Source organism: Drosophila novamexicana, unplaced genomic scaffold (assembly GCF_003285875.2).
Source record: "Drosophila novamexicana strain 15010-1031.04,08,12 unplaced genomic scaffold, DnovRS2.1 tig00001222-arrow-arrow-pilon, whole genome shotgun sequence".
Lineage (NCBI taxonomy): Eukaryota > Metazoa > Arthropoda > Insecta > Diptera > Drosophilidae > Drosophila > Drosophila novamexicana.
This window is the reverse complement of record NW_020824845.1, coordinates 33,904-48,115: the sequence shown is the minus strand read 5'-3', so window position 1 is coordinate 48,115 and position 14,212 is coordinate 33,904. Positions and strand designations below refer to the sequence as shown.

The 14,212-nt window shown below is 41.6% G+C and overlaps 3 long non-coding RNA genes across 14 annotated transcripts; 1 reads left to right on the top strand and 2 right to left on the bottom strand.

The window, feature by feature from the left end:
* Positions 1 to 3,982: 3,982 nt before the first annotated feature.
* Positions 3,983 to 4,911, bottom strand: LOC115766749. Of its 6 annotated transcripts, none has more exons than XR_004018299.1 (5): positions 4,891 to 4,911; positions 4,668 to 4,833; positions 4,551 to 4,594; positions 4,189 to 4,307; positions 3,983 to 4,018 (listed from the first exon to the last, which is right to left on the bottom strand). It is a non-coding gene; the product is annotated as an uncharacterized LOC115766749 (long non-coding RNA). The 6 variants fall into 6 exon arrangements; XR_004018298.1 differs by lacking the exon at positions 3,983 to 4,018 and adding an exon at positions 4,090 to 4,125; XR_004018301.1 differs by lacking the exon at positions 3,983 to 4,018 and adding an exon at positions 4,464 to 4,475 and having other exon boundaries at positions 4,110 to 4,307.
* Positions 4,912 to 5,076: 165 nt separating this feature from the next.
* On the bottom strand, positions 5,077 to 13,979 carry LOC115766785. Its single transcript, XR_004018333.1, has 3 exons — positions 13,816 to 13,979; positions 13,579 to 13,754; positions 5,077 to 5,108 (listed from the first exon to the last, which is right to left on the bottom strand). It is a non-coding gene; the product is annotated as an uncharacterized LOC115766785 (long non-coding RNA).
* LOC115766783 lies at positions 7,610 to 12,113 on the top strand. 7 transcript variants are annotated; one of them, XR_004018331.1, is made up of 8 exons: positions 7,610 to 7,717; positions 11,076 to 11,251; positions 11,308 to 11,463; positions 11,536 to 11,579; positions 11,663 to 11,714; positions 11,772 to 11,927; positions 11,982 to 12,030; positions 12,088 to 12,113. It is a non-coding gene; the product is annotated as an uncharacterized LOC115766783 (long non-coding RNA). The 7 variants fall into 7 exon arrangements; XR_004018332.1 differs by lacking the exon at positions 11,663 to 11,714; XR_004018329.1 differs by having other exon boundaries at positions 11,663 to 11,927.
* Positions 13,980 to 14,212: the final 233 nt, after the last annotated feature.

The following is a 14,212-nucleotide window of genomic DNA, read 5'->3' as shown; positions in this document are numbered from 1 at the left end:
ATGACGCTAGCCACCCGGAGAATGGTGAAGGCACGTGCGCGCTTCCGCAGACGCAGGATTACCAGGCGCCAGGTCGTCGAAGCGGTGAGACGGGAGGATAGCATAGACCCACGAGTATTCGCCGAAGTGGAGGTCGCTGGGGCCAAGATGAAAGGGTTGCTGGACACGGGGGCCTCAGTCAGTCTGTTGGGACAAGGATGCCGGGAGTTAGTGGAGAAACTGGGATGGGAAGCGCGGCCATACGAATCGATGGTGAGGACAGCGGCGGGTGCCAATCGCCCAATTTTGGGTCGCGTTGTTCTGCCTGTGAAATACGGGAATAGAAAGGAAGATATCGTATTTTACATGTGCCCGGACCTGCGACAGGAACTATACCTGGGAATCGACTTCTGGCGAGCCTTCGAGATCGCACCAGAGCTGCTCGGTCCGGCCAGAAAGTCCGAAACACCACCAGAGGCATCTGAGGTAACAGTAGCGAACCCAGAGGTGGCTTATTACCGGGACGACGACGACTGCGTGACGGATCCGGAAATGAGGGACCTGGACAACGATCAGAGGAGTCAGTTGGAAAGCGTGAAGCGCAGATTTCTCCAATTTGAGAAGGATGGCCTAGGGAAAACTCACCTGCTGCAGCACCGAATTCAGCTGATCGAGGGAGCAGAACCCGTGAAAGACAGACATTATCCGCTGTCCCCGGCCAAACAGGAGATCGTGTGGGCCGAGGTGGATAAAATGCTAAAGTTGGGCATCATCGAGGAGAGTGACAGCCCCTGGAGCAACCGGACGACGGTGGTGATGAGGCCTGGGAAGAACAGGTTTTGCTTAGACGCCAGGAAATTAAACAGTGTGACGGTAAAAGACGCTTACCCGCTTCCATGCATCGAGGGCATCCTATCGCGAATCGACGAGACTCATTTTATCTCTAGCGTCGACCTTAAGTTCGCGTTCTGGCAAATCGAGATGGAGGAGAAGAGCAGGGCGTATACGGCGTTTACTGTACCAGGGAGGCCGCTGTACCAGTTCCGCCACATGCCATTCGGGCTCTGCAACGCCGCTCAACAACTTTGCAGGCTCATGGACAAGGTAATCCCGGCGAATCTGAGGTCCAACGTATTCGTATACCTAGACGACTTGCTGATAATATCGGCAGATTTTCCAACGCACTTAAAATACTTGGAATTGGTGGCCGAGTGTCTGAGGAACGCGAACCTCACCATAGGCATGGCGAAGTCAAAATTCTGCTTCCGCAACCTAAACTACCTGGGTTTCATCATAGGCGGCGGGACGCTGCGCATGGATCCGGGAAAAGTAGAAGCGATCCGGAACGTCCCGAATCCGAGGACGGTCAAAGAACTACGAAGCTTCTTAGGTACGGCGGGGTGGTATCGCCGATTCATAAAGAACTTCGCCGAGATATCGGTACCATTGACTGATGCCCTTAAGAAGAGAACGGGTAGATTTGTGTTGAGCGACGAGGCCATAGAAGCCATAGAAAGCTTGAAGTTAGCCCTCACCACAGCCCCGGTGTTAGTTCACGCGGATTTTCGAAGACCATTCTTCATCCAATGCGACGCATCTCACTACGGAGTAGGAGCCGTGTTGTTCCAGCTAGACGACGAACAACAGGAAAGGCCGATCGCATTCTTCTCGGCCAAACTCAACAAGCACACGCGGACGAGACGTCAGCTCATGGAGGCATGAGGAAAACGCTGCACGCGCTGCGCAGGCGATATTATTGGCCCAACATGGCCATACAAGTCAGGGACTATGTTCGGAAATGCGATACATGCAAGGAGACCAAGGCACAGAACTACCGAATGCAGGTCGGAATTGGGGAAGAAGTGCGCACCGACCGCCCCTTCCAGAAGCTATATATCGACTTCTTGACTTCTCCACGGTCGAAACGAGGGCATGCGTGGATATTCGTCGTCGTAGACCACTTCTCGAAGTTTACCTTCCTGAAGGCCATGAGGGAAGCCACCGCGGCGGATGTCGTGAACTTCCTAGTGCATGAGGTGTTCTTCAAATTTGGCGTGCCGGAAGTGATCCATTCGGATAATGGACGACAATTCGTGTCAAAGTCGTTCGATGCGATGGTCCAGGCGTTTGGCATTACTCACCTGCGCACACCAGTGTATTCGCCTCAGAGCAACGCCGCCGAACGCGTGAACCGCACAGTGCTGTCGGCAATCAGAACCTACCTGGGTCAGGATCATCGGGAATGGGACGCGTACCTACCAGAGGTGGAAGTGGCGATCCGGAATGCGGTCCACAGCGCTACGGGAGTCACTCCGTTCTTCGCGGTCTTTGGACAGCAGATGTACCTGAATGGTTCCAGTTACAAACTGGCCAGGAAGCTGAGATCATTGGCCGACCACGGTATTTCTGACCTTGACGCAAAGGACAGACTGGCTGTAATCCGAAGCCAAGTCAAGGACCACCTGCACACCGCATACGAGCGAAGTCGCCAACGGTACGACCACCGCGCGCGACAGCTCCATCTGGAACCGGGACAGGAAGTGTGGAGGCGCAACTTCGCACTAAGCAGCTTCGGCAAAGCCTTCAATGCCAAGTTCGCCCGGAAATTCTTGAAGAGCCGCGTCGTCCGAGCCGTGGGAACCAACGCCTACGAGTTGGAAGATCTCCAGGGACGCGTGCTAGGCGTCTTCCACGCAAAAGATATACGAACATAATCGTAATTTGCTCACCTCCCTGCCAGGCAACGGCGGCGGCAGCGCCAGTCCCCCCTTTTTTTTTGGGTCAGCGGCAAAAATATAGATTACTTGTCGTGGGTGTGGCCTACGTTGGGCATCGTTATTAGCCGGCTGGGTCAATCCATGAAATGCGCACGCAGATTCCTTGTAACTGTCCTTCATGTCGTTACAATAATCTGCGTGGTGATGTTGCATTTGACGTTATCGGCAGCACGAGGGTAACTCAGTTGGTTGCGTGCGATATTATCGGCCACGCCGATATCTTTTGTCATATGGTCGGAGTATGCGGGGTGAAGCTGGGCCCACGGCGGAGCCCAAATTTTTGAAGGGTGGCAACGCCAGACATGCGATCCACGGCGCCAAAAGCGACGATTGCTATTGGCCGCCCGGTTCGCTCTTAAAGAGAATATGAGGAGAGTGGATCGCATGCCCTTGGATATGCCCTTGGCCTTCATTTGGGCCGTTGACCCAAAAAAATGCAGCTGTGCAGATGAGCAGCAACGGTGCCCGCCTCGCAAATGTATGCGTGTGCCGAAATTCGGCACCGATGGTGTGGCGGCCCAAAATGTCGGGGAGTTCGATTTGTTCAGCGGTTAACGGCGGGCGTGCCAGCTCGAAGTGAGCATAAAAGTTGTACATTGCATTTCTGCTCAAAAGACTCGAATTTTTTCCTTCTGCAAATTAAGCCGGCGCATAATACAAATGACTTAACAGACAAATAAAAGTTTTGTTTTTGTGTTCCTTTTTGCCATTTAATAAATATATCGAAAGCAAACCGCTCGAGTCACAAAAAAAAAAATATAAAAAAAAATTAAAAGAGACTTAAAACTTAAGTGCGACGAGAGACGAACCAAATAAGCCAAAAATTAACGGCTCCGGCACCAAGGAGACCAGCTCGCGCACCAGAGAGGCCCACGAAACATTCAAAGGCCTGGATTCAGTTCAGCGGCGCAAACCAGCCATACCCGCGACGCCGCCAGCAAGCGTCGGCGCAAACCTAAAGGCGACGGGACGAGCCACCAACGACCGGGCTCCAACGACGAAGAAGCGGCCACAGGCGAGACCCCGCCCACATCCACCGAGTGAGTCCGTTCCATATCTTTGCCCATCCTCGTTCGAGCCCCTGGCAGAGTCAGAAGAAGACTCCTAATTGCACTCCCTGAAAAGGAGTAGATTTTTTTATTATCGTTAAATTTAGTTAATTTGTATTTATAAAATATATTTATACATACATAGGCACTTACGCCGAGCTTCACTTTAGAGTGCGAACGGTGAGGGAAACTCCAAAGGTGATGCATCTGCGCCTGTAAAATATAAAAATCTAAAATTAACACTTGCGCGAACTATGCTCACATACTTACCTAATTTGAATTTACGCATTTATATCGCCCCTTACCACCCTCAGAGAGCTCTTTAGGTAGGGTAAGGTAGAATTGAGCGATTTAATACATACAATACATAATACGTGGCATACCCAGTTTTAAGTAATTGTGTGGGCCATTGTTCCTAAATCGGCGCAACGATTGCCTCTAAAGTGCCTCCTTGCGCGTTTCTTTTGCGGCGACTAGCAATATCCTTGTAGTATTTCGTCGCCTGTTCCATTCAGTGTTGTAAAAAAAATAAAAAAATTAATTCTATAAGATAAGAGAAAAATTTAGGAATTAATGCACTTTGTCAATTAGTATAAATAGATGCAACAGTAATACGCACTTGGAGAAGAAATGTTCACGTGCATGAATACGAATTTACCTGAATAGAGACCTCGTGCAAATTGGACAGAAATAAAAGAAATATTAATGCCAATAATTATAAGAGTACACAAACCATTATACGCACCTGTGAAGTTAATGAATTATCCGCTTGCATGAGATCCTAAACAGCTGCAAGATAAATGCCATAAGCAATGATTATAATTGTTATACATTTTAAGAAAACGCAACCAATTATACGCACCTATTGAAAGAAATCATGTCCGGCTAAAATAATATTGTTGGGGAGAGTAGGCATTATGGCCGACACGGGCTAATATAGGCCATTTAGTGGCCAAAATGAGGGAGACGAGTGGAGGTGATCGTCTCATGGTAGGGCGGGTACGCTGGGTCCGGAACCGGGGCCCGATCTGGAAGAGTAAGGTGGATAAATAGTGTTTTTTGTTAATTTATATTGAGTGTCTTACCTTTGTTGTTTACATTTTCATAGTTGTTACAGCTGTGTATTTTGTTCATGAGTTAGTAGTTCCGAATATTTGTTATCGATTATGCGGTTCATTTTGAGTAGTGTTGTGTGAGTCTGTTTTGCTACAGACGTGTAGCTTTGTTGTTATCGATTGTGCGGACTGCGGGCCAGGGATGGGACCACACCCAGAGAATCCGATGAGCCAGCCGGCGCGGCCCACTGAGAAACAAGCAGTTCCGTAACAAACAAAGGGGTTGAAAAGTTAGGTTTTCGCCATTCTTTAAATATCTTAATTCAGGGATAATGGCCCCGAAAACCGCATATACACGATTGAAGTCTATAGTTTCACCTATCCAATCGTGAAAAAATTATAAAAATCGATCAGCACGTTTTTAAGATATTTGTACTACAGTGCAGCACCCTCGTTGCTAGCCCCATACAAAATGACCGTAAAAAATCACCCTTGCACTTGAACCCTAATAACTTTTCTCAGAGATAATGGCCCTCAATGCACGGTATACCATCTTGAAGATACATGTTTAAGGAAGCTTTACGCATTAATTCTAAACAAATCGATCAGCCAGTTTTTTTTAGAAAAATGGCAAAATGTAAGCACACCTCATGTTGTTCATTCAAAATGCCTATCGAGCTACTAGCTCCAACGGGAACCGAACCACTGCTCGGAATCAGTGTTGAACAATGTAATAAAGTATTGAGCGGGAACAAATTAATTCAAAATACTTGTATATGAAAGAGATGTGCAGTATAATATAAAATAATTGTCATTTTAAAATAAAACATTATCTTTGGTAAAATAGAGTGCTGCAAAAGACAACACCTATGCATTTAAGTATTTATGCACGTATAATAACGAAAAGATGGCAATATTTCAACCTATATTATTCTATTTCTCCGATAATGGCCCCAGATGCACGGTAGTTTAACATACAGATCGCGAATTATCAATCATTTTGCTTTTTACATCAAGAAAATCGTCCAGCCAGTTTTAGAGAAATTCGCATTTTACTATTTTGCTTATTATACCCTCTGTTGTGCAAAAAAAACTAGCTGGCAGCATTACATTATTAACATATTCATTTATCAAAATGGCGACGATATTTCGACCTTTATTATTCTATTTCTCCGATAATGGCCCCAAATGCACGGTAGTTTAACATATAGATCGCGAATTATCAATCATTTTGCTTTTAACATCAAGAAAATCGTCCAGCCAGTTTTAGAGAAATTCGCATTTTACTATTTTTCTTATTATATCCCCTAATATGCAAAAAAAACTATCTGGCAACATTACATACTTAATATATTTATGTTAGGGGCTGCCAACTTATGAAGAATGCAAACATAATTATATAGAATATATAAAGATGCCAGCTTGTGAAAATAAGTAAAAGTATACATGACGATGAATATTATGTAATCATGATATTTATATTAAATAAATATAATTTATATATGTTGAAACATTCTACATCTTTATGTTTACATTCTTCATAAGTTGGCAGCCCCTAACATAAATTATATTAAGTATGTAATGTTGCCAGATAGTTTTTTTGCATAACAGGGGATAAAATAAGAAAAATAGAAAAATGCGAATTTTTTCAAAAACTGGCTGGATGATTTTCTTGATGTAAAAAGCAAAATGATTGATAATTCGCGATCTATATGTTAAGCTACTGTGCATTTGGGGCCATTATCGGAGAAATAGAATAATAAAGGTTGAAATATTGCCACCTTTTCGTTATTTTACGTGTATAAATACTTAAATGCATAGTTGTCATCTTTTGCAGCAGTCTATTTTACCAAAGATAATTTTTCATTGTAAAATGACAATTATTTCATATATTACTGCATTTCTCTTCCATATACAAGTATTTTGAATTAATTTGTTCCCGCTCAATACTGTATAGCATTGTTCTACACTGATTCCGAGCAGTGGTTCGGTTCCCGTTGGAGCTAGTTGCTCGATAGGCCTTTTGAATGAACAACATGAGGTGTGTTTACATTTTGCTATTTTTCTAAAAAACTGGCTGATCGATTTGTTTAGAATTAATGCGTAAAGCTTCCTTAAACATGTATCTTCAAGATGGTATACCGTGCATTGAGGGCCATTATCCCTGAAAAAAGTTATTAGGATTCAAATGCAAGAGTGATTTTTTACGGTCATTTTGTATGGGGCTCGCAACGAGGGTTCTGCACTGTTGTACAAATATCTTAAAAACGTGCTGATCGATTTTTATAATTTTTTCAAGATTGGTTAGGTGAAACTATAGACTTCAATCGTGTATATGCGGTTTTCGGGTCCATTATCCGTGAATTAAGATACTTAAAGAATGGTGAAAACCTAACTTTTCAACCCCTTTGTTTACCCATATTATAAATAAAAATTCAAAAATAATTGAATGTAGATAGTGAATAAATTATTTTTTGCAATTCTGCACTTAACTTGATTTGGTTTCGTGCTTAAAAACATTAATAAATGCATTTGAAAGTGACCGATAGTTTTCCGATAACAAGTACCAAAATTCGACGCTAAGTCACCGCCGTTAATTTGACGCACGTGTAGCAAAACAGACTTACACAACACTATGCAAAACGAACCACAAATCGATAACGTCAAGCAATCGGAACTTCTAACTCGTGAACAAAAAAAAAAAAACAGCTGTTACAACTATGAGAATGTAAACAACAAAGGCATTCGCTTGCCGTCAACCGGACCGAACGGAAGTCTAGCCAGCTAGTGTGCTTTAAAAATACATACAAAATATAAAATCCCAAAAGTGCCTAAAATCTCAATTCGTGCAGCTGTGGTAATTCCTAGACTAAGAAGTGCTAAAGAGAAGAGGAGAGAACATGGCGGGCGCCACCTCACTGGCGTCAGCCACAAAAAGATATGCTGATAACTTTGACATCTTTGGCCTGGAAGGAGAAGCCCCTGAGCTCAAGAAAACAGCCATATCATCAAAAATGAATAATAAAGGAAATAAAACGGCAAAGTGTAACAATGAGACAAAACCTCCCAAAATAAATTCCAAAGAGAATACTAATAGAGAAATATAAAAAAAAAAGACATATCTTCTACAGAAATTAGTGACAGCTCAATGAGTGACACATCGATAAGCAGCGCTCATTCGATCAAAAAAACATGCAAGTATACTAATGTCAATATGGGCTCAGCGGAAAATTATCTGAAGAAGCTACCAAACTCAGCAATCAAATACCTGAAAACCCAAATAACAAACAGCAACAAAGAAAATGAAAATAAGAATAAGGAATTGATTTCAAACACAGACGACTCAGGTACCACCATAAATGACCCTAAGACTGAAAAACCTATTTTCCTGTATGATGCCGAATCTAGGAGCTGCTTGTGTACTAGTAGACACAAGTCAAAATAAAGCCATCCAAAATAAAAACATAAAGAATGGTCTATTCCTCTTCGAAAAAATTCGTCACCTTAAACTCAAAGGCCTGAAGAACATAACGGCGCTTGGAGCAACCCTTTACAAATTATATTTTGATAATGCCACCAACGCAAATCAGATAATTAAAAATGAAAGTCTCTGCCAATTAAAGTACAAAGCTTTCATCCCGAGGAACTACACTGAGACATATGGGGTAATCCGTGGGGTACCAACAATTTGGGCAGAGGAGGATATCTACAATAATATCCAATCTAAAATCAAAATTAAAACGGTTGAAAGAATAATGAGGAGAAAGAAAAATGAAGTGGATGAACTATTAAAAGAGATCATACTAGAATCAACTGAAACAGTCAAAATAGGGTTTATAAACAATGAAATACCCAAATCTGTGTGTCAACAAGCCACGCCTACACTTCATTCTGCCCTCATACACCAATGACACAAGCGATTGGACCTATAATTACCCAAAGAAGGATGAAACTACAGCAATATGTAATGAATTATTCCAACTATTTTGTCCACTTTTCCATGACAACAATGAGCTCAGTACAAAATTAAATTTATTAAAAGACAAGTTCGAAAACGCACTTATATATCAAAATGAACCACCCAACTTAACATCCAACAATAGCCAAAATCAAGATGCCCCTTAAAATACTTCAAAACAACATTCAATCTTTGAAGGCAAATAGAGACAATTTAGAATTTTTCATAAACACAGAAAACTTTGATATAACCTTCCTTTCTAAAATTTTTTCACATGACGAAAACAGAAATAACAGAAAACTAGCTAACTTCAATTTAATCAAAAAACACAGAGCAGATGGATATGGAGGAGTAGCCTTAGCATTCAGAAACAATATAAAATTTAGAAAACAGTACAGTACAAATTGTGATATCATCATGGCAACAACGACCAATTTAAATATAAATCTAACCTTAGTTTCGGTCTATTTCGAGCCGAGAATCCCCCTTGAGGAGTTCAAACAGGAGATGTCCATGCTACTTGCGCATTTAGAGCATATGACAAATGTAATAATAGCTGGTGACGTCAATGCCAAGAGCACGGCCTTCGGCGGTAACATAACAAATGCACGTAGCAAATTTCTGGAAGAGTGCATGACCAATGCAGGTTTCAGATGCCTGAATACAGGTGCTAACAACTTCCAAGCGTAAATTGGCATCAGCTCAGGTTCAGTCCTTGACCTAACTTTCTCCAAAATAAATGCGACTCAAAGCTGGCTGGTCAGGCCAATCCAGTTAGGGGGAAGCCACCATTTCCCAATAATAGTGAGCATAGAGTACACAGCAGTCAAGCCAACTACCTTCCTGGCCAAGAAAAAATTCTTGAAGGATATTGCCAACCTCACAATCAGCAATAATCTGGATGACTTCAACAAAAAATTCTCATCTGCAATCAAAACATCATGCTATGCTATACAAAATAATAAAATCCCCAAATACTGGTGGTCTGATGACCTACCAAAAATATACAGACTTTTTATAGCTTCACAAGCAAAGGCCAACAAGTTCCCCTCCATTATTAATTTCAACAAAGCCATTGCTTTAAAGAAACTCTGGAAAAATGCAATTGCCAAAGCCAAAAAAGAAAGCTACACTAACAAAATCAGCATGTTGGACAAGCAACCGAACACAAGAACGGCCTGGAGATTCCTCAACTCCCTGAAAAACTGCCCACAGCCAGAACCAGCCAAACTCTGCCCATCTATGCACAAGCATTTTCTACAAATGTTAAAAGACCAGGTTTCAAGAACAATCAATTTCCAGGAACTCAGGTTCCCAAAAGAACAAAATTATGCAGAGATGCTCTTCTCCATGTCAGAGTTAACCGAAGCCCTAGATCACAAAAGGCCCACAGCGGGAGGGCATGACAAAATAACATATGACATGCTCAAGGCATTAAATGAAAACGGAAAAGCAAAGCTCATTGACATATATAACGATCTCTTTAAAGACTGCATAGTTCCTCATCAGTGGAGAATCATAAACATAGCACCCATACTCAAACATGGCAAAGACCCTACGAATCTTGAGAACTATAGGCCAATATCGCTCATATCGGTCCTTGCCAAAACTGTTAACATTATGATCAAAAACAGAATCTCTAAATATGTGGAAGAAAACAACACCTATAAAGTCCTATGCATACAGAAAAAACAAATCCACGACCATGTGCATAAATGATTTACTAACCACAATCTCCCTACTTAAACAATAGAAGAAGGCAGTAGTCATAGTCTGGACATAAACAATGCGTATAACTGTGTCTGTCTAGAATATTTAAGTAAAATCATGTTACATGAGGGCATACCCGCAATATATGTCATGTGGATAATGAATTTGATGTCCAGCAGAAGTCTAAAAATTGGTCCTAACAGAAAACCCATGGTATAAGAAGATAAAGTGGACAGCATCTTATATTAAACTCATAAACCGCCTCTTCACTAGACATACGTATGACAAAAGATATCTACACAAAATCAACAAAGTTGATACTAACATGTGTGAAGTATGTAATGATATAGAAAGCGCAGAACTCTCCATTTTCCAATGCCAGAAATTTAATAGATTAAGAAGAAAATACAAAATTTGTACTCGCGCTCAGTCAACTAAAGATATATTAAAAACGAAAAAAAAACTTATATTTAAGAGAACTAACAAAATTCATAAATGAAACAAAAATAAATATCTAAACCAAATCAATTAATTATTACAATTACAGACACACACCAGCTTACTGAACCAACACAAACAACTGACTACACACAGGACTGCCTCGTGCTGTCCTAGCCACAACGTATCTGGTTATCTGCCGCATTACTTTGCGACGACCAACCCCATAGACAGTTCTCGCAACTGTCTTCACCAAATCAAAAAAAAAATAAATAAACAACAAAGGTGAGACACTCAATATAAATTAACAAAAACACTATTTATCCACCTTACTCTTTTAGATCGGGCCCCGGTTCCGGACCCGCCCAACCATGAGACGATCACCTACACTCGTCTCCCTCATCTTGTCCATTAGATGGCCATCAGCGTGTGCCGGCTGTTATGCCAACTCTCCCCAACGAAGAAAATTTAACCGGGCATTTCTCTCATCAGATACGGTATATAATTGGTTGCGTTTTCTTAAAGTGTATAACAATTATAATCATTGCTTATGGCATTTATCCTTGCAGCTATTTCGAATCTCATACAAGTGGATATTTGGTTACCTTCACAGGTGCGTATAATGGTTTGTGCATTCTTATAATTATTGGCCTTAATATTTCTTTTATTCCTGATTTGCATGAGGTCTCCGTCCAGATGGATTAACATTTATGCACGTGAACGTTTCTTACTTACTTATGGACAAAGTGTATTAATGCCTACATTTTTCTCTTATCTTCTAAAATTCCCTTTTTTACTTTAACAGCACTAAGTGGAACAGGCGACGAAATTCTACAAGGATACTGCTAGACGCCGCAAAAAAAAAAACTCGCATGGAAGCAATTGTAGCGCCAATTTAGGAACAATTTGCCCACACAACTACGTAAAACTGGGTATGTCACGATAATCGGTCGTGCAACAGGTAGGTGATATAAATTGTATTAAATCGCTTAATTCTACCTTACCCTACCTAAAGAGCTCTCTGGGGGAGGTAAGGAGCGATGTAAATGGATAATTCCAATTAGGTTAGTATGTGAGCATAGTTCGCGCAAGTGTTAATTTTAAATGTTTATCTTTTACAGACGCAGATGCATCACCTTTGGAAATTCCCTCACCGTTCGCACTCTAAAGTGAAACTCGGCGTAAGTGCCTATGTATGTATGGACAAGATTTATAAATCCAAAAAAAAAAAATTTAACGAAAAAAAAAATCAGTTATTTTTCAGGGAGTACGGTCAGGAGCCTTCATCATATCTCTGCCAAGGGCTCGAACGAGGATGGGCAAAAATGGAACGAACTCACTCGGGGGACGTGGTCTCGCCTGTGGCCGCTTCTTCGTTGCTGGCGTCTGGTCCGTGATGGCTCGTCCCTCCGTTTCGTGGATTACGCCGACACTTAGCTGGTGCGGGAGCTGGTCCCTTTGTTGCCGGAGCCGTTAATTTTTATTTTTTTTTGCTTGTCTCGTCGCACTTAAGTTTTAAGTTTTTTCTTTTGCAATACCTTAGCACATAAGGATTAAGCAATTTACTAATAAAGAAAACCCGTCAAAAAACAAGTGTGATTTGAGTTTAACCGGCAAAATAAAATATCCAACATTTAGATTTTCTTAACTGTGAGCCGGTACGTCCGCTGTGGACCGCTGACAAAATCGCACTATTCTCACATTTGGGCAGCAACATCATCGGTGCCGAATTTCGGCACACGCATACATAGGCGAGGCGGGCACCGTTGCTGCACATCTGCACATCTGCACAGCTGCATTTTTTTGGGTCAATGGCCCAAATGACGGTCAAGGGTATATCCAAGGGCATGCGATCCACTCTATTCAAATTCTCTTTAAGAGCGAACTGGGCGGCCAATAGCAATCGTCGCTTTTGGCGCCGTGCATCGCAAGTCTGGCTTGCCACCCTTCAAAAATTTGGGCTCCGCCGTGGGCGCCGCTTCACCCCGCATACTCTGATCATATGACGAAAAGATATCGGCGTGGCCGATTATATCGCACGCAAATAACTAGGTAAACCCTCGGTGCTACCGATAACGTCAAATGCAACAATATAAACAAAATAGAAAAACATTACAAAACAAATAACCATTGCTGAAGTAAACAAAAACATAACAAAGAAAAATATATAAATAAATAACTAATTACTGATATTAATTTAGCTTATTCAGAACATCTATGCGTTTTTATGCCCAATGCCGCCTCCGTGGCTGGGTTGCGTACAGACGCCGACTTTTTAAGACTTATTCGGGTGGCAGGCATCTCTTTATAACCGTCACGGGCTTTGGTTGATACTGGAATACTTCTCTTTGCCGGAGCCTTTGACTAGAAAACTTGTACAACTGTAGGCTTCGTTTCCTTCTACTTTGCCTGCCTGGTCTCTAATAATATTTTTCGATATTGTACAAGTATAGTTCGTCACATTTAAATAGTTAAAAGGAACACACCCATCAATTAGTCTTCTAATTATAACAATTTAACAATTATTACAGTCTCTGGTTGAGGAGACAGTTTCCGGGCCAGCGTTCGGCACATATCAAGAATTGACACTCCAAAGTTCTTGTGGAACTCACCTTTTTATTTTCTGCACCCCGCGCAAGTAGTTGCATGGCATGTTTGACAGCCTGCTTAGTGGCTTGCAGTCGTTTCACATCCTTGAGAGTCTTTGATATGGTTATGACTGCGGGAACTGAACCGGAAGTGCCAGGGATGGCGACGCAACGAGACTGAGTAGCAACGCACAGGAATTCTAAATATGCTATACGCTGAAGAATTTTTGTATTTAATTAAATTATTTTCATTTGGCTTACCTTTTTCTTTTGCTCCAGCATCGCTTCATTTGCCGCTCGGATTAAAGATTCGTAAAAATCTATCTGTAGCTGACCTACTTTCTCTTCCGACATGGTTGTGCGATCAGGAAGATCCTCGTTCTGTATTTCGTCAGCTCCACTTGACATACAAAATGACATGCATTTATTGGTGAGTTTTCGATGATTTGCAACACAGCTCACAACGTTGCACTGGAGTGAGATTTACATAAGTGTGGTTTTACCAAAATTTATCACGAGTATATTTATAAATATAAACAAAAATTAGCTTTCTTTAAAACTTATTAATTTACATATTCTTTAAGTTTCATGTTTTCTCTTTAGTTACAGGTATAATGAAGTTATATTATTTTAAATGATGATAGCCTGAAAGCTACTA